Source organism: Carassius gibelio, chromosome B14, assembly GCF_023724105.1.
Source record: "Carassius gibelio isolate Cgi1373 ecotype wild population from Czech Republic chromosome B14, carGib1.2-hapl.c, whole genome shotgun sequence".
NCBI classification, from domain to species: Eukaryota; Metazoa; Chordata; class Actinopteri; order Cypriniformes; family Cyprinidae; genus Carassius; species Carassius gibelio.
The window spans coordinates 2,321,578-2,341,933 of record NC_068409.1 but is presented as its reverse complement, the minus strand read 5'-3'; the positions used below and the strand labels follow the sequence as shown (position 1 = coordinate 2,341,933).

The following is a 20,356-nucleotide window of genomic DNA, read 5'->3' as shown; positions in this document are numbered from 1 at the left end:
ACTTTTAATAACAAACTATAGCTAGGGCATCACCGAAACTTTTAAGAGAATAATTCTGATTTAATTACTTTTAGTGTAAACGGTGACTAATAGCGAAAAATGTATTGACATCAAGGTCACGTCAGTTGAGGCTCGTGCAGTCAGTGTACTGTTTGAGTACATGAATTATCCGGGATATTGGTTTGTTTAGGAAGTGTCAGCCACATAAAAAAAGTTAACAGCTTAAGTCATTTGTGGATTAATGCGTATTGGAGATGCGAACCGTTTAAAACGATTAAGTTCGATTTGGTGAACTGGTTCAAAAAGATCTGGTACATCGAATGATTCGTTTGCGAACCGGATATCAAAAACTGCTTTGTTTTGAACTCTCACAACAGACACGGAAGAGAAGACAATGCTGAATAAAGTCATAGTTTTTGCTACTCAGGGAACCACGGTTACATTCGTAACCTGAGATATTTCTCAGTGATAGGTTTTTCTCACTTTGTTGTACATTGTGAAATGTAAAACTGTGCACTTCCTCTACATCAGCATCAATATACCGATGTGTACTTTTCAAATTTTTTGAGGTGCACATGTGGGAACTATATCAATAAAGGTATGTATGTTATCCGAGCACTAATGTGAGTGACTGATGTAACATTACAGTTTGTAAACTAAATTATTGCTTCATCCTTTATCATTAACTGAGACAGATGACAGTAATAACAGGGCTAGACCTGAAAAAAAAGAACACAAATGTACTCTGAAGAAAAATGTTTCTAAACAATATATATATATATGGTTCCATATGGAACCATGCTTTGAAAATGCTAGTTTTACATTAATATTAGCATGTTAATATCATTAATACTAGCATTTTTTTGCATATATTATTTATTATTGTTGTTTTTACCCCTCGATCTTCCTGGTCTTATAATATCTTGAAGTGGGTTTTACACAAAATCAACAACAACAACGTGTAAGTTAGGTACTTTTTTAATGACATGAAATTGTAGCAAAAATGACAGTGTTCTAACTTAAAATGGTGTATTGAAGACCATCCAGTGAAATATCTACACAATCCTCTATGATGCTTTTAAGTTCCTCATTATCTGTATTTTGTTGTGATTGAATGGCAGATGATAAGGTTGAAGGATGAATCAGCATCTGAAATGCACAATTGAGTTTAGATATACAATGTGTCTCCTTTCATTTGTAATTTCAATATCTTTGTTACTTATGTAGTGAAGAAGAGGAGAGTTTCCTTAACTGAACAGAGCTGGACACACAAACTAAAACGAGAAAAGGCATAGGAAACCAATTAGCATTTGAAAGTTATCATTTAAAGACATGTTAAGAAAGAAATTATTAACCTGTTGAGAGTGTGTTGATAGTCGGTGTAGTTGGATGGCTGAGCTCCAGAAAATCAGTAATGAGGCATTTTAGATTGTAGCCTTTGTTAGGGTTTTACATTAAAACAACAACAATAACAATAACAGCAGCTTCCTGTGTGAATTAAGTATGTTTTTACTGACATGCAAAATTTTCAGTGCTCTTAACAACAGTGATTAGCTAAAAACATTAATGAATGACAATTGACAGTGAACATGAATCACTACATAAAGAAGTAAAACACACAATAAGAACAAAAAATAGACACGATGAAGACCAACTTTCAGTGAAACAATCACAATCCAATCGATATGATGCATTTGAGTCCATCGTTTTGGTGTTATTAAGAAGCTATTTTTTCTGCAGATGATGAGGTTGTAGGATACAGTGCATCTGAAATACACAGTTTTAGAGAACACAGAGTTTTGATTGACAGTGTGTTCATATGTTTATGTAAAAACCATTATGTTTATGAAGTCCAAAAGCAAAAATGGACAGTATGTGAGCCCTTCACAATCTTGAAAACGGTGATATAAAGTCTGTATATAAAGTCATGGGGTAGTTTTCATTTATATATACACACCAGTGATGCGCGGGTTGATCCAAAATGAGCAATATTTGTAATAATATTCGGGTCGCGGTCGGTCGGGTCGTTTTAAATAAAGATGCCAATTAAACCTTTGTAATTTATATAGTACTATACACAATTTTGAAATACATAGGCCTACACTTTATTGGCTGAATAACTGAATAATAGAGTGACCACCTGTCCCGCTTTACGTTGTACTGTACAGCAATTTTACCCTTTCTCCCGCCTCACGCAAATTGAGCATCTGTCCTGCTTTTTCATTCGAACCTGCCTAATAAAAACACAGATATGTCTATGTGTACTGCTAACTTATGTCCAATAGTTCAGAGGAGAGCAATAAAAGCGTTAGTCAATAGGCTGAGGCGTAAGTCAATTAAACTGTTGATTGGTGCACGAACGCCTCCTCAACATTGTCAGCAATCTCAAACTGAGGAGCGCACTGTTCGATCAGGTTAAGCAGCCATGGCCAGTGTGGCCAAGAAAAAGAGAAGATGCTTTTTTAATAGTGAATGGACTGCAACATACTCTTGGTTAAGACCTGTAGACTGCATTTTATGCAAAATAAGTTTTTCTGTGGGACATGGTGAAGAATACGACGTGAAGTGACAGGGTGCATGTGAGTACCACAGAAAAAAAAAAGCACATCATCAAGAAACATGCAAATCAGTGCAATTGTTTTTCAATAAACCAAATGACCCACAGGCTGACAAAGTTTGGGCAGCAGAAGTGACGAGCATTTATCATGCCGTACATCACACACATTCATATCGCTCTACCGACTGCAGTAACAAGTTAGCCCCAGTCATTTTTCCAGATTCTGAAATAGCTAAGAAAAAAAGCTGTAGAAACTTTGAGTGATATTTTGGGTCAGGTAGTGTCTTAATCTTTTAGTCGGGGTTTTAAAAAGAAATATAGGCAATATATTACAGAAAGCTTGAAATGTATACTTTTAAACGAAAATATTCAAACCAAAATAAATAGGCTACTCTCTGATTATGTAATCCATATGAAATGTGCATTTCTCTCTGGCGTTCATGGCGAGTCCGCATCGTCAACTTCATCTTAGCAGCGACACAGAAAACACCAGTATATCACTAAACAATTACTAAACAATCCTTGCTAATTTAGATATATCCGTAATCATTATTTTAACCGGTTATTTGTGGCAAGCCTTATGTGTGCGGTCATAACGCTTATTATCCTGTAGGCTATAGCCTATTTAAGTAATTAAATTAATATAAAGGGTCGACGCATTTACTACTTATAGAAATTGAGAGTCAGGAACCAGGTCGGGTACAAGATCTTTTTTTTTTCTTTTCTTTTTTTTTTTGTGGTCCGAGTTGTGGTCGGGTTAGTTGAAAACATTGGCCGGGTGCGGATTGTTCATACATTGACCTGTGCACACACACACACACACACACACACGCACACACGCACGCACACACGCGTGCACGCACACACACACACACACACACACACACACACACACACACACACACACACACACACACACACATATATATATATATATATATATATATATATATATATATAGTGACTGGGTGTGAATTATAAATTCATGGTCTCTTTTAGTTAGTGGAGAAGAGGAGAGAAGTTTCCAATTTTAGAGTTACATTTGTATTTAAATGTAAGAATGAAATAATTGATCTGTTTAGAGTGTGTTGATAGTCTGTGTAGTTGGATCACTGAACTCAGTTTTAGGTGCTTTGAGAGTAACAGATTTGAAAAACAAAAGAGCGGTGATAAAGAACCCTAAACTCTAACACAAAGGAGCATTTCAGCTCCTTCATAAAAGTGTTCTTCAGAATGTTATAGTTCTAAATAAAACATGAAAACATGAAAATCAATAATTAGTTATACAGTACTTACTGGTTGTGATTCAGAAGAGAGTTGGTCCAAATAAAGTGGGCACTGTTGCATATTTGATGGATAAGCGTTTTACAGATCCTCTTTGAGTTTTGAGAAGCAGGTAACAATACACAGAGGGGAAAACAACAAATGTTTATACTGCTGTGGTATCACTGTTAATTTTAACCACGGACTCTTTGCATCCTCATCCTTTGAAAGTGCATATAAAGACAGTCTTTTTCAATGCTGAAAGCAGCGTCTTCTCAATATGTTGACAACACAACCAAGGAGTTTAGGGGCAGGTCAAGTAGATTTTGTATGTGGGCAGCCAAAGAAAATCACATGCTAGCATTATGCAAATTTGCAGTTAGCTTCATAGATAAGTTAAAGGGGGGGGGGGGGGGATGGTGGAATGCTCGTTTTCACTCAATATCCTGTTAATCTTGAGTACCTATAGAGTAGTACTGCATCCTTCATAACTCCAAAAAGTCTTTAGTTTTATTATATTCATAAGAGAAAGATAGTCTGTACCGATTTTTCCCGGAAAAACACGACAGGGTGGATGCGTGACGTGTGGGCGGAGCTAAAGAATCACGAGCGCCAGTAGGCTTTTGCATTGAGAGCGTTTGGAAGCTGTGACATTACCGTGAGGAAAAAAACATCAAAAACAAACCATGGCTAACAGTCAGATTCAGCCGTTTATTTATGATCCAGAATCAGATCCCGAGGCTGAAACTGAACGAGAGCAGCAGCAGCAACGACTCACTCTGAGCGGGGCTCGAACCCGGTCTCCGGCATGGGAGGGGGACGCACTAACAAGGAGGCAGAGATATTTGAAGCAGTTTTACTCACCGCCTGCGGTTCCAACACACGATCTTGACCCTTTTTCGTTGGGATTGCATCATCCTTAAGAAATAAACGATATGCAAATCCATCGTCAAACTGGGCCTTGTTTGTAAAACAAGCATCTTCGAAATGCAGGGAACAAACAAAAACACTTGCACAACTCCGTTTATGCTCTGTAAAAATAAACTCCATCCACTGGTCCCTTAATGCTGTTTTTTTTTTTGGTAATCTGTGCAGGGTTGTCTTTCCCTGGCAACCAAAAATACACTTCTTTTGTAACATTTCGGGAGACTCTCGCTCTGATCAGTGAATGTGTTTTGTGCTTTCAGTGCTCTGCCCCACGGGAGCGCGCGCTCTTCCGGCAGAAGTGCCCTCAGGACCCATATAAGGAAATTCCGCTCCATCTAACGTCACACAGAGCCATACTCGAAAAAAAAAAAAAAAAATAAAAAAACTTTCCGAAACTTGTGACAAACCGGAAGGAGTAGTTTTGGAACAGAAATACTCCTTCAAACGTACAACTTAATTTTTGAAACTTTGTCCATGCTTAGCATGGGAATCCAACTCTTTAACAGTGTAAAAAACTCAGTATGCATGAAATAGCATTTCACCCCCCCCTTTAAGGAAGTGAGACTGGAACTCCTTTCGGCAGTTCAGAATTGATTTCTTGCTTTTGGTAGTCAATAATCACCCTTCAGTTTTAAATCTGCAGTTTTAAATAGCTTATTTGGGGCCAGGGAAGCCCTCTCACTGAAGTTTCTTGACACTTAGAGGCCCTAGGCACTGGCCAAATAGCCCTGGTTTTTATTTCACCCTTGATGAAACATAGATTAAATGCCTGCTAGAAGATTAAATAGATTTGTCTTTGTCGTTTAATGTATTACAGTTTTTTTTTATTCGCTTTGGTACTATTTTCACAGATAAGGTGTACATTTTCAAAACCCTTAGTACAAAAATCCACACTGATCACACTTGTAACACTAGTCATTCTTTCAAAACCTGATCTTATGCTTTAATTCAGTTGCACATGTTTTCATTCCATATAATAATTGTTTCAAACACAAGATTATTGTAATATGTAATGAGAACATTTGGTTTAATCACCAAAACACTACAGTATGATCTTCTTTCAGTTTAGTACTTTTAACATTCAGTTCATCCAACGGCAAACAATGCAAGATACTGGTTTCAAATCGGCCTTAGAAGTTCTGAAATGAATATGCTACAGTACTATAAAAGACAGATTACACAGTTTTCACATTAGGCAATACACTTTTATATACCAATATATTTAATACATTACCCAACATTTACATAATCTATAATTTCCAAAATATCCATCCTATGTGTAATCAAGTGAAGGATCAATGAAGACATCCTCTACAATAATTTGGGCAAATTAGTTTGTATTTTTCCAGATATAATTGTAACATAGGTATATTTTCTATAATGAAATGAAACTAAATGAGAAGAAAACATAACATTTAGTGCACACATTACATTAATGTGGATCAAGCCGGTCTTGAGCATTTGGCCATAGATTCTCATCCACATCACAATAAATGTTATCACTGTTCAAGCACCTTGGAAAGAACCTTTTGGCGTGGCGAATCCATGCTTGACATTGGTCTACACTGATGTCATCACATGCATCATCCATGGCCTGAAGGAGGGTAGCACGCTCAAGGGGTTGGCGAACATAGACCTTCCAACTCCATGCTGAAAAAAATTCCTCAATATGGGTTGAGGAAGGGAGAATATGGAGGCAGGTAGAGGGTCATGAATCGGGGATGGGCCTGAAACCATGCTTGAACTACCTCTGCATGGTGGAACCTGACATTGTCCCACACAGTTACATAGGTGGCCCCTTTTTACCTTGACAGGCTGGCTCAATTTCATTGAGGAACTCAATAAGATGTGCAGCATTATAGGAGCCAAGTAATGGCCTACGTCCTACAACACCATCTTCAGCGATAGCTGCGCACATGGAGATGTTTCCTCCATGTTGTCCAGGCACTTGGACATAATTTATATGTTCGTAAAAACACACATTTTTATTTCTGTAGTTCTCAAAATCCATATACTGTATATTCCTGACAAACCAATTTAAAATCTACACTCTAAAAAACGCTGGGTTGTTTTTTCAACCCAACTGCTGGGTTGAGGCCGTTGGATAGGACTTTGGGATGTTTTAACCCAAGTTTGGGTTGAAAATAAGTTAAAAAAAAATTTTTTTTAACCCAGCGGGTCTGGGTTGAGGACGCGGACGTGAAGGAGAGCACGCACGTCACGTCAAGATCGTACGTCTCCAGTGCGAGCAGCCGCCATTTTCTCAGCGTGAAAGAAGCGAGAAGCGAGTGAAAGACTATGGTAAGTAAATATTCAAAATGTAAAGTTATCTTTTATTGTTTACCCGGTTGTATGAAAGGCGGAAGGTTTTATGAAAGGCGGAAACAAAGGAGCTTAACGTTATATATATAAAAAAAAACGGACGCGGTTTTCGCCTCAGACACGGAGGTCTTAACTGCCTCATGTAACGGTACTGAACGGAGGATGTACTTTTAATATATCGTCTGTGAATGTATTTTGTCATATTTACATAAGATTTTACATTATCTGTACTTTTTGAGGCGTTAACAGACGGTTATGGTCACGGTTACGCTCATGTGAATTTGTCTTTTTTTTCGCGGTTAAACTGAATGTATGTTTGTCTCCTAAAGGAAACGGCATTGTGTAGTAAAGACTAGCATAATTATTTTGAGGCTGTTGAAGTGGTAACTGTTAAAAGTATGTTTTACATGTAATATTTCAGACTTGTCAAGCTTGTGTCTTCATTGTCCTCGCGCTGAGAGTTAAAGACACATCTTTATTTTTACTAAGACTAAAATAATGTTGTTGTTTTTTTAGATGTTGCAATCCAGAGACAAGATAACTTCATTCTTTTGAGACTGATGTAAGTTAAGTTATTATTACTTTTTTTTCTTAGAAAATTAATGTTTATGTTGTGTCCTGCCTGTTAACTTCACATTTTGATGCAAAAACAGTGTGATTATTTATATATATATATATATATATATATATATATATATATATATATATATATATATATATATATATATATATATATGTCTGTATGTGTGTATATATATGTATGTATATGTTAATATTTTATTGAAACCATTGATGCCCCTCTTTGCAGAACTCAAACTAACTGGAGTTAAGGACACACAAGTCTTGTGTGAGGAGGTGGTTTTCTCAGCTTCTTCTGAAGAGAGGGAAAGATCGTTTAAGGCAAGTAAACTTCATATTTCATGTTATCAGTTGTTGTTGTGTTTTACTAAGAGTAAAATAATGTTTGTTTTTGTAGATGTTAAAAGCAAGAGACATGGGAGAGCATCATTCCTTTGAGATTTTATGTAAGTTATTTTTAGAAAATAAATTTTTCTGTTCTCTCCTGCCGGTTTACTTCACATTTTGATGCAACAACAGTGTGATTACATGCTCATTTCATTAAGACCATTGATGTCTGTGTTTTTTATTGCAGAAATCAAACCAAGTTTGGAGTTGTCTTGTCTGATTTGGAGAGTCATTATTCTTGGTCTTCGCTCTTAGAGGTAAAGTTCACACAAAAAATAATTTACTTGCCCTCAAGTCATTCCAAACCTATAAGACTTTTGTCTGTCTTTACAACATAAATTAATATATTTTTAGTTTTCTCATAATATTTGTTAATCCATTTATAGTTTAGATAATCAGTATTTTCAAGCTTTTCAACAAGAGTTATTGTAGAAGTAAATTCTGATATTTATATATGAATACATCTTAAATTATATGATAGCAAACATGTATGTTCAAAATAAAATACTGGTCTCCCAGACCAGCAATGGAGGACACAAAAAGAGAATATTAAATATATTCATATGTTTTCCAAAAAATGAGCAGAGTTTGTATGAGTCTGGAAAAACATGGGGAGAGTAAATTATGAACATTTTAATTATTTGTTGAACTAACGGTTTGAAGAGCAGCCCTCCATGTACGTGAATATTGTGAGGTATGTGAATGTCATTTCTGTTTTAATGTTTCAGTAAAGAAGCTTTCTGAAAGCGATATTTATTCAAACAATATCACCTGTCCTCACACTAGTGCTGCCATTATAGACTTCATGAGAGCTGTGATAGACAGACATTAAACAACCACACAAAGTGTTGAAACTTTAACACCGATTATTTACCTATCCTTACGGATGTGAATACACCTCTACCTGAAAATCGATAGTTTAATTAAATGTTTCTCTTAGGCCACTGATGAAGAACAGGCGGTGACTGGGATGAATCCTGGTCAGAGAGGAGGATCTTCTTTCCCCTAAACAGCGGTGGTTTTAAAGAAGGACGCTGCCCTGGATGATGTAGAAGATGTCACATGCTGTGCTGATGGGGTTTCTTCATGACTACATCAGTTATGCTAAAGAGATCATGAAAATTGACCGTGATGCATGATCTGTATTCATGGACTATGAAACAAACTGTAAGTGTATAATTTGTTAAAAAAAAAAAGTTAAATGCTTTTTCTGTGTTGTTTAGTAGAAGAGTTTACACTCTGTCATTCATACACCTGCTCACATTTTTTCACACACACACATGCGTCTGTTAAATGTTACAATATCAAAGTTAATGTTGTGATTTATTTGTGTACTGTCATGCCAGAATAGTTGGAAAAAAACCTAACTAATTGTACATTTATTGTATGTGTTTTCGTATATTTTTATACAATATATACAATTGAACAAAGTCCAATTTGATCTTAAGTTATATTCATCAAATGTTCAATGCTTTGTTTATGAACTCTGTAGCTGTTAATGCCATCCTTTTCTGCATTTCTTCTAACATGTTACTTTTTGACTTTCTCTTGTTTTTAATAAATATTTTCCTTTTGATAATTATTATTTGTGTGTAAAAGTGATATTTAAAATGAACAACATTTGTAGGTTTAATGCCTAGCTCAATTTGGGTTAATTATAACGTAGAAATGCATTGTTTCCCCACATGGCTGCACTCTGCGAGTTTATTTTCTGCCAGCAGGAGGCGCTAAGAGCGGGAGAGGTAGGTTTCTCCGGTAACGGCTGCAGAGCGGTACTGAGCTCACAAACGCTGCCTTATCAAGCACATGCGAAATGATATCGAACATTTTCTAAATACAGTAGTTTTCCTTCTGAAATACAGTGATAAAAAACACCCACTCTGGTTTTTGAAACCCTGCAATATAGTCATTTTAAACCATAAAAAAGGCAACCCAGCAGGCTGGGTTAAATATGATAACCCAACTGGTTGGGTTAAAACAACCCAGCGCTGGGTTCGTCCCTTTTTGACCCAGCGCTGGGTTGTCAAAATAACCCAAATTGGGTTGTTTTCAACCCAGCAGTTTTTAGAGTGTATAGGTTTAACAAACGGTTCAGTGATTAACCATTAAGATCAGTTGGATTAAATAATAGACAAATGTATTAAACTGAACGAGAAGAGATGAAAATCAAAAGTTTGATAGTAAGAGATTTATGAAAGGTGGTTACTGTGAATGAAATATTTATTAAGATGAAACACTTATTTTGTGTAGTGAAAAGGTTCCTTTGTGGTTTTGTGTATTGTGCTAACACAATCGAAAATATGCTGAAATGTTTGAAAAAAGTGCACTTTTGATGATCTGATGTGATATTAGTACTATACGTTGTGAAAAAGTACACCGTTCTTGTGAAAATAGTACCAAAGCGAATAAAAAAACCTGTATGTATTAACAACTCCATGTCGCATTTTCTTTCAGTATGTTGTAAGTTTTGTTTGTTTGGCAAATGTTATAGTTTTAGCCCCCCGGGCCCACTTTAATTAAGTCTTAATAATAATCGTATCAATGTGTCAATGCTGTACTGAATCAACAAATTGGTGCCCTAATAAAGAGAGGCATGGTTTACATAAAAAAGTCACAAATCATTGTTTTAGTTTGCGTCATACCCTCCATCTGCCAGATTGTTATACAAAGTTGTAATGCCACTTATCCCAATATTAATACTTCAGGGGCACACACATCCCCTGAAATCCAAATTAGCAGGGAACACTGGGCAGTCTGGCTACCCTGTTTCATGACCTGGTCCACTTGCAAACACTACAGATGGAGGCAGCGTTTGGCAGGTTACAAATGACTTCTCAAAAAGACCTTGACACAGGTTGCTATTGCTGCACGGTGATAACGCCACCTTATCTGTTGGCTTACACTGACAAACCTGTGAGATGAATATGCAACATCCTCATTACACACACGTTTTATTTCATGAGAGTCGTCTGGGATGCTCTCACTCTCCTACTGTCTTTTTTTAACCTGCTATCACAGTGTACCTAATTTGAGCAGAGAGAATAGGGAAGCTGTGCTCAGTTATGACCCTATTACTAAGAGCCATATTTTCTCATACAGCCCGTTTGTGCCTCTGTGTCAAGCCATTAAAGTGAAACAGAGTTAATGCATGTGAGTTGCAACAGTGTTGCAAGACAGATAAACTTGGGCACACTGTAAATTGCTAGAAATATGGCCCTACTATACAGTGACCATTCATTTCTCTTTCAGCAGCCTTGATTGTTTTTTTTGTTTTTTTCATGTAGTAATTTCCAAAATGTTTTAATAAAGAACCATAAATCAAACAAACCAGCTCTGATAAGAAATACAGCATTACAAACTTTAATATAAAGCAACGAATTGTGTTTTTCCACTACATAATGCGGCACAGTATGCCTCGGTACAGTTTACTTTTGGGTGGTTTTCCACTGGGTACAATACCTGGTACCTGATACTTTTTTTAGTACCACCTTGGTTCAGGTTCCAAGTGAACCATATCATTACCAAATTGTAAACAAAACTCCGGATTGGCCGGAGAGAATCGCCACTACCTGTTTTACTGAATTTGCAACAGAAACAACAAAAGAACCGTTAGTTTAAATCAGCGCAGCCAGTGAAGGATCGAATGCAACTGTTTTGAATGTGCACTCCTTTTTTTAAAAACCAAAATGTTTTGTTGTCTGCTGCGTAAGTACAGATGTTCCTCTTGTTGATAGCAGAGGAGCGGAACCAGCAAGAGCTTGATGGGGTGATGCAGAATTAAAAATATATATTTTTGGAATCGTGGCAGTAGAGGCGGTGCAACTATAACAACATTTGAATAATCCCGTCCGCTCTAAACCAATACTAAACTGCAATGGAAATGGTAACTGTGCCGAGCCGTACTGTACTGAGCCTTGCTAAGCCAAGTCATACCACACAGTGGAAAAGCACCAAAAAGTGTTTAAAGCTGCTGTCCAGATGTTTTGCTGTCCAGTTCTTTTAGGCCATCTCTGTTTTATACCTGTAATTGCAGTTACTTGCGGAATTATTTTCATTATGTGGGTTCTGCACCAGCATGGTTCTATCGTGTATGATCTAATTAGAAATTGTGAACAATTTTGAATCTGAAAAAAATAAAAGAAAAATAAACTACAGTAATATTGCATTTGAAGTATTTTTTATGAGGCAATAAAACTGTACATTTAGGATTGACACCTGGGATTCAAATAAAACCCTTTTGATTTTGTCCAACAACTCTGTGAATTTATTCATGAGTGTGGGTAGTGTCATATTTAAACACCTGTTTTCACCCTGTAAAGCCTGAAATGAGAGAGAGAGAAAAAGTGTATGCACATTAATTATACAGGGAGCAAGTTCCACTCCTGCCTGGCTCTTTTTGCACTTTCCGGTTCAGGTCCCATGGCTGCTGAGGCAGCACATTGACTTTGAATGTGGGGATCACAAGCAGAGCTGGCAGAGGAGTTAGAGGCTGGTATATCCCTTTCTCAGCCTTTACCCACTAGCTATGAGCTTGCTGAACCTGTCTCCTCTCTCAACACCAAAAATGAGTTGGTTGTGGTGATGACCTGTGCTACAGCTAGACTAGACTGGCTGGTGGAGTAACAGGAGATTGCTCCAGGCAGACTCAATTAGTAATTCCTGACAGGTCATCAGTGGTCCCCCCTCATGAGCCTTACATTTCATACGTTAGTCCACAGGTTCAGAGAGGCAAAGGTTTAGTCAGCAATAGTTGAGAAGTTCGTTCCTCGTCAAGGTCAAGGACCTCCAGCCTCGTAAAACCTTCTGAATTAGTACATGGTTCCTGGTCTTGGAGAAATGGTCAGAAGGCAAGCATGGATTTTCTACCCCCCCCCCCCCCCTCCCCATTTGAGTAGTCGGGGACTTGAGATGACATGCATGCTACCAAATCTTTGCTCACGAGCCTGAGGGCTCAAAGCTTTGAGATCATTCTTGGGTTTTCTACACCCCCAGACCCTGTCTATTTCTTGGGGCACAAGAGGTTAACAGAACTGAGTGTTTGCCCTGTCTGACAGGTAGAGAGGCCTAGCATACCCTTTTAGGTGTCATCACCACGCTCATGACAGATCTAGGAATAAGGCAGATTGCAGAGGTACTTTCTTGGAAGATTACATACAAATTTTATTTTTAGGACCAATCTTGTTGTGGGAGCATCCCATCCAGGTAAGCATTAAGGGGAATTGAGCTACAAAACACTAAAAAAGTTTGATCATTCGGTATGCATCTGATTGGTAACCCCTGGCTACAGCCTGGTTTACTACAGTTCGTTCTCACAGCTGGCAAGCAGGCATTCATTCAGTGTGGCTTAGTAGGTATTAACAGTCCCATAACATCAGCAAAATCACTCTCAAGGACCTTTTCCTGGACTGTGCTGAGCTGGTGGAATGACCTCCCAATCTCAGTTCGTACAGCTGAGTCTTTACTCCTTGTTCAAGAAACATCTAAAGACTCATCTTTTTTGCCAGCACTTAACCAACTTATAATAGCACTTTTCCTTTTCTTGTCTTTAATATATATATACTACTAGACTCAGTACTAGACTAACTGAGGCTTGTCATGGCACTTGTATACTGTTGCTGTTATCTTGTTGACCTGACTGCTTCTATTGTTCTCATTTGTAAGTCGCTTTGGATAAAAGTGTCTGCTTAATGATTAAAGGTAATGTAAATGTAAATAATAGTACAGGATCAAGTTCCCTCAAAAGGTAACATCTCAGGTTTACATATCTTAACCCAGTTTCCCGAAAAGGGAACAATATGCTGTGTCATGTTGCGATACTTTAGGTATGCTTGCACATCTTTATTCAGATGGTTCAAAATTGATAGTTCTTTATTTAGGCACTCTTTATAGCATGCCAGCACACCCAGTGAGGACATTTGACTGCTTTAGCTAATTAAGATGTTTTCACGTTTCCACACACGCATCAGAAAACTGGCTCATGCAAAGCTTTCCCATAGAATCAACACTACGATGCACTGACATTTTCAGTATAAAGAAGAAGAAGAATAGGAAAAAGAAGAAGAAGAAGAAGAAGAAGAAGAAGAAGAAGAAGAAGAAGAAGAAGAAGAAGAAAAACTGTTTCTTGAACACCATATCATTATATTAGAATGATTTATAAAGAATCAAATTGACCCCCCCCCCCAACCCCCCCCCCCCCTTTACTCTGAAATACAGAAATGTATTTTTAAAGGAAACTTTTTAATTCTGCTTTGTGGTCAAGAAAAACTTGTCACATTGCCAAACAAAGGAAGAAATCAAGCTGTAAATGAATAATATAAATATATTATAAATAATAATGTGTAAATGCATATTAAATATATAATAAATATTTTCATGTATGCCATTTAAGAACCCTGGAACTCATAATGGCTCTCTTCTTCAGTTTCATATGCTTGGAAACATCTCTCTATGGCAGTGAATAGATTTCTTCTTCTTCTTCTTCTTCTTCTTCTTCTTCTTCTTCTTCTTCTTCTTCTTCTTCTTCTTCTTCTTCTTCTTTTCTTTTCATTTTATACAGTTTCTATAAAATGTGTATGTAAAGTCACGAAAAAATCCCCAAGTATATAATATATACATTAACACTTGCATGTTTCAAGAGAGAGAGAGAGAAAGAGAGACAGAAAGAGAGAGAGAGAGAGAGAGAGAGAGAGAGAAAGAAAGAGAGAGACTTCCTGCTGAGATACAAGGCTTTGATTTTCATGTGTGTTGATTTTCATGTGTGCTTGTGTTTGTGTGTGTGTGTGTGTGTGTGTGTGTGTGTGTGTGTGTGCACTCAATATGGCAGCACTCAAGGAATGCAATATGGCTTCAAGTCAAGACATTTAAACTAAACTGCACCATTAAACAGCTGGAGTCGATGTTATGGTCAGAAAGTAATTCGCACTTTGCTTTCACTGACTGGCAGACACCTCAAGATCCACAAATCTTGTTTCTAGGGCAAAATGCAGAAAAAGGCATAGTTGTGGTTCTCAGCTGGCAGGTCTGTTTTGACAGGGATGTGGAGAGCATGTGACAATCTGTGGTAAATGTATGAAAAAATTAAAATACCATTACCTATTTAATATTTAATGCAATATTTTGTTCCTGATCAGCTGTTTTAAGTAACTATATGACCACCATAATCTAGTTTTTATTGTATATATGCTACACTAAAATCATCTCAGTTCGAAATTCTTTGCATAAGCGTGGAAAAATAAATCAAAATGAGGTATTATCATAAATGAAAAACGTGAATATAATACAATAAATCTCTTATTCGATGGTCTTATCTACAGTTTTGTGCAAATGTTCCACATATATTTCGGATTCTCTCTGCTGCAAGGCTTTTGTATGACCTGGAAACTAAGAGGTAAATGTGGCATGTAGAGCAGAAGAGGATGAAAGGAGCATGTACCTAGCACTTATTACAAATTCTGTCTCAAAGCCAATGAAAGAGAGCAATATGGATTTGAATCTTTCTGTCATCAGCATGAATAAAACTTGGCATGATACTGGCTGGCTGTGCGGAAAATGAGAAGATGTGAAGACTGTGAGAAAACCGACCTACTTTTGAAAAAGAAATCAAAGTTTGGGTAAAGTAAAATAGGGCCAAGTACTGTATTTACTTGAACCATAGTAGCCATAATTGTAGTAATGTCATCATTCCCTCTTATAAAAATATTGTTTTTGTACAATAACCACATTAATCAGCTGCTACATTATAAATTAACGTATCATGTGTATAGAATATATTTTAAAGTAATTGTAAACATTTTCAGAGCTTTGACCAGTTAAATTAAAATAGTGATTTAAACTGTGAAACTAGAATGTAATAATAATAATAATAATAATAATACAAATTATGATGATTAAATATGGTAATATCCATGAGAATTATTGCATTGTTAATTCTGCATAAGAGTTCCCTAACCATTGAGGATGAATGACATAAAATACATGTAATGTAATACAATTTACTGCTTTTTTACTATAGTAGAACTATGCTCACAAGAGTTGAACTGCAGAACTTTCATCCCGACTTCATTATTTCAAGCTAGACCAACATAATTACATTTTTTCTTTTCTTTTGTCTAAATAATTTCTCAATTAACCTTTCCAAAAGCACTTCTGTCAAATGAAAATATGATAGAAAGAGATTTCACTACAATAGTGTCTACCGTTGGAAAGAAAAAGCGGTCACGGCGCTTTAATAATGTTTCTAGCCACATTTACAGATATAATGGCGTTGAAAGAAAAACAGATTGCTTTTAATGCTCCTCATTGTTGCCAGTAACTGAACTGACCCCAGTAAATGCATTTCTGAACGGTGTGCTGGCTTAATGATTTGAAATTGATCAAAATAATGGCACAAAACAAAGAAGAGCTTTTGTAAGTCTTGATACTTCTGTTTGGAAGGATAAAATATAAAGAAGTAATTACAAAGCTTTCTGATATAGACTACTGATATTCTCAGACTGACGGAGACAGGTATAGTTTTGCAAACAGCATTCATGAAATGTCAGGGGTTAAGGGCTTTGAGCCTTAAATCGAAACTGCATTTACTGCTTCTGCGAACTTCAGCCATAGCTTACATTAATGCCTGACAATATGAGGGTTTGAGAAAGATGATTTCCCACCGGCTTTAAGTAAGCCTTGGGGTCAGATGTTGCCGTGTAAAATTTGGCCATTACACAGGACTGCATGAACATTTCATGACTTGTGGAATTAAGACATTTCTATGTATAAAAGTGACCCTGAAAAATATGGACACTTGAACCAAATGCATAAATACAAGTACATGACAAAATGATACCTCACTCTTCAAGAAAATATTTTATGTTAAAGAACTTAGGCTGAAAAAAAAAAAGTGCGGTAACATTCATACATTGTAACTGTGTCTCATGTAGATATATACAATATGTACAGTATGTGTATTCATGAGTGTGTCCACAAACATCTGTGAATAAAGTTTCCTTGTATAACAGCTCTGGGATATGCACTGCATAGCTGAAAACATTCATAAAGCTTGTTTACATATCAAGCATGACATCAACATGTATCAGCACACATTCTGGTCAGGCAGCTGTGGGAATGTAAGATCCCTGTGTTAATCATTTTAATAGTCAGAACATGAATGGGTTTATTCTAATGAGCTGATCTGATGACTGAATCTGAGATGGGCCTACAGGATAAGACGCATGTATGTGAGGAGCTGCAATGAAAAATATAGCTGTATTAGCCGTAGGGCAAGTCAGTGTCACCGATAAGGGGGCAGACAACAATTATTTATCAATGAAAGACTGCCATGCAAATACAATATTTGTCTGTTATAGTGTACTATCTGTTCACACTATTTATTTATTTATTTATTTATTTATTTATTTTATTTATTCATTTTTTTTTTTTTTTTTTTTTACCTAGCATGATATTCAGACAAAATACAGCTTAGAAATAGACTTTGTTTTGTTCATAACATAGAAAGCAGATTGATGGCAAGTATATTGTTAGCAAAGCAAAGATTGACAGCATTGCACTTCTTCTTTAAGTTCAAGTTCAAGTTCATTTATTTATATAGCACATTTAAACAGCCGCTAGACAGACCCAAGTGCTTTACAGAACAATCATATAAAAATAAAAGCAGCAAAACACACATAAGCACATAGAGAACAACCAAGCTAAGATTCATTATAAAATCAAGAAGCAAATGTAAAATAATAAGAACAGTCTAAGATAAGTAATCAATATGCTAATGAGAATAGATAAGTTTTGACCAGAGACTTAAAAACAGAGAGGTTGGTCTTTACTTTATTATGCTAACGCAAAGTTATTTAGGTGAACATCTATCATATTACATGCAGAAAAATACATTGGTTTTAACATTCAGTTAAATGATACAGTTGTACTAAAAAAGTAGACCATGAATAATAAATACACATATATTCATAGTCACACACACACACGCGCGCGTGCAACACACACTTTGATAATTCAGTAAGCCTTTTAAGTGGAAACCAATTTGAAAGCATTTTCATACAAATTATTTATAATTAGATCGTGATCAAGAGTTCATATGCTTTCTGGTTGCTCTGAAACGTTCAGATGTCTCACGGTCTCTCGTGTGAGCTAATGTCTCTCTCTTCATTATTTATTCAGGCTGTCATTGCTGACGAGTCCCCTACTATGCCTAGCTTTGTTAGCTTGCCATCCCCCAACACTTCTCTTTTTGTGTTCGCTGGAGATATTTCACATCTGTTCCACTCTGTCAGAGCAGCATATAATGACTGTTTGCCTTCAACCTTATTTTACCTGTGGCTTAGGAAAAAAAAACAATCCTATTGTTGATGTGTTTTATTTAATCATTAGGTTCTCATTTGCATTCTAACTCTGTTTCCTATGCTGTGAAGGCGTCACAAAAATAGATAAATATTCCTCATATTGTGGATCGCTGTCATTCTTATTATCTCATAATGGCCTATTTATATTTAGTTTTACAGGGCCTTAAGGATAAATAAGGATGAGAGACTTGTCATGAATTTTATCTGGTTACAGTGCCAAACATAGACAGAACAACACACATCATTCACTGCAAAAGAACAAAACTTCACTGATTTTGCAAAGATAACGAGCACGTCAGCAAATGGGGAGTTGCTATGAATAAAGAAACGTCAACTACTCAATAATTTGTTGCGTAAAGAAAAACTCACATGATCCCTTGATATGCATATGAAAGTGTGTTGTCTAACAGAGTCTGGCTGTTTTATGACAGCTTGCTGCTGCAGAGGATTATTCCACCATGGAAACAAAAGCAATGATGTATTTTGAACTCGCTTGACTTAAATCTGTGGCAGAATGCACGTTTTTCTGTACTAAATGTATTTTATTCTTGGCATCAATTAATGAGTTAAGTTCGACTTTTAAAGGTAACAAAACACAATGGATTTCAAAAAAGACCTCCCTAACTGAACCCAGCTCAGAGGTTATAAATTAGATGCACATTTTTAATTTGTAAGAATAATTGGTCTAAACTATGAAAAGTCTCCTCATATATAGCTAAAATTATTCATAATAAGCAATATATGTGCTCATTTGGGTTCTCTTAAATATCTTTATTAAAAAAGTTCAGAGCAAAACACATACTCAACAGTATTTCTTCTAGTTGGATACAATGAATGCTGTTGATTAGACCCTGAGAATCAGCAATGCATTCTTGAGCTAGTGTTTATTTATTTATTTATTTTTTACTTTGAAACAAAAGTTTATGTTTAGGCATTCATTAATCAAATTTAGACAAGGTCTAAAGGACTATAGACTTACTGTGCTGGCACCTAATTAATATACCTTATGAAACATCATCTTTATCTTGTGCTGCATTGTTGCCAAATTCAGAATCTGTTCAATACATAATAGGGATGGAAGACATTCAAATGAATATTCTAGGTGGGAATGTACTGTGTGCTGTTTAAGGAAGTCTTCAAGTCATAAGAGATAATGCGCTCAGCTGTAGGGCAGGTATTCCTCATTCTCTGTCAGCACAGAACACTTGATAGAAAGAAAAGGAGAGAGAGGGGTCTTGCGTGTCGCCCACTGCATAATGACTTTTAACAGCCAAGTGAAGATCAATTTAATTTGGCTTAAGTTAGAAGATCAAAAGTATGTTGAAAGTTGAAAGGCCTTATTTTGCAGTCCATTCCATATTTGCCAAAACTTGCCTGATAGCTTGCATGCTCAGAAAGATAGGATGGGGATATGGATTGTAGTTGTCGACAGTGATGTACAGCAATTAGAGAAGTTCATATACATTCTGTATTTTAAGTTAAGAAGGTGTCAAAGCTGTGGTCACATTTACCATTACTATTACTGTTACGTTTTTATTTTTTATTTGTTTTATTTTTGTGAAATATAGAAAAGCTGAACATTGTGATCTTATTGTGTAATTTTTTTGATCTTCAATAGACAGCCTAAAACTGTACACTGGAGGCAGTAATGATGCCACAATTCGAAGTGTCATGTGCATTATTTTTCTAATAATTCAATGCATTGCATCTCAAGACTCATAACAATAATTTTAGAGCTAATAACATAGATTTATGCCATTTATAATTCGGTTATTAATGCAGTCTGATGCATTATTAGAGGGAGAGAGATTAATTGTAGCTAAGTGAAGCATTTGTGAATAACCTGAGTGTGTATCTTTCAAAGGGGTTTGGCAGCAGGGTCTCTACTCATGGTGACAACATCAGGACCCCTTGGCATTGCTTTTTGACACTCAAGGTACCCCTTTTATATAAATATATTAATTAATTG

General features: G+C 36.3%; 1 long non-coding RNA gene across 1 annotated transcript; it reads left to right on the top strand.

Annotated features, from left to right (window-relative positions):
* Window positions 1-8,039: 8,039 nt before the first annotated feature.
* LOC127971476 (uncharacterized) lies at window positions 8,040-9,571 on the top strand. The gene is made up of 3 exons (XR_008156863.1): window positions 8,040-8,094; window positions 8,223-8,292; window positions 8,976-9,571. It is a non-coding gene; the product is annotated as an uncharacterized LOC127971476 (long non-coding RNA).
* The last annotated feature ends 10,785 nt before the right edge of the window (window positions 9,572-20,356 follow it).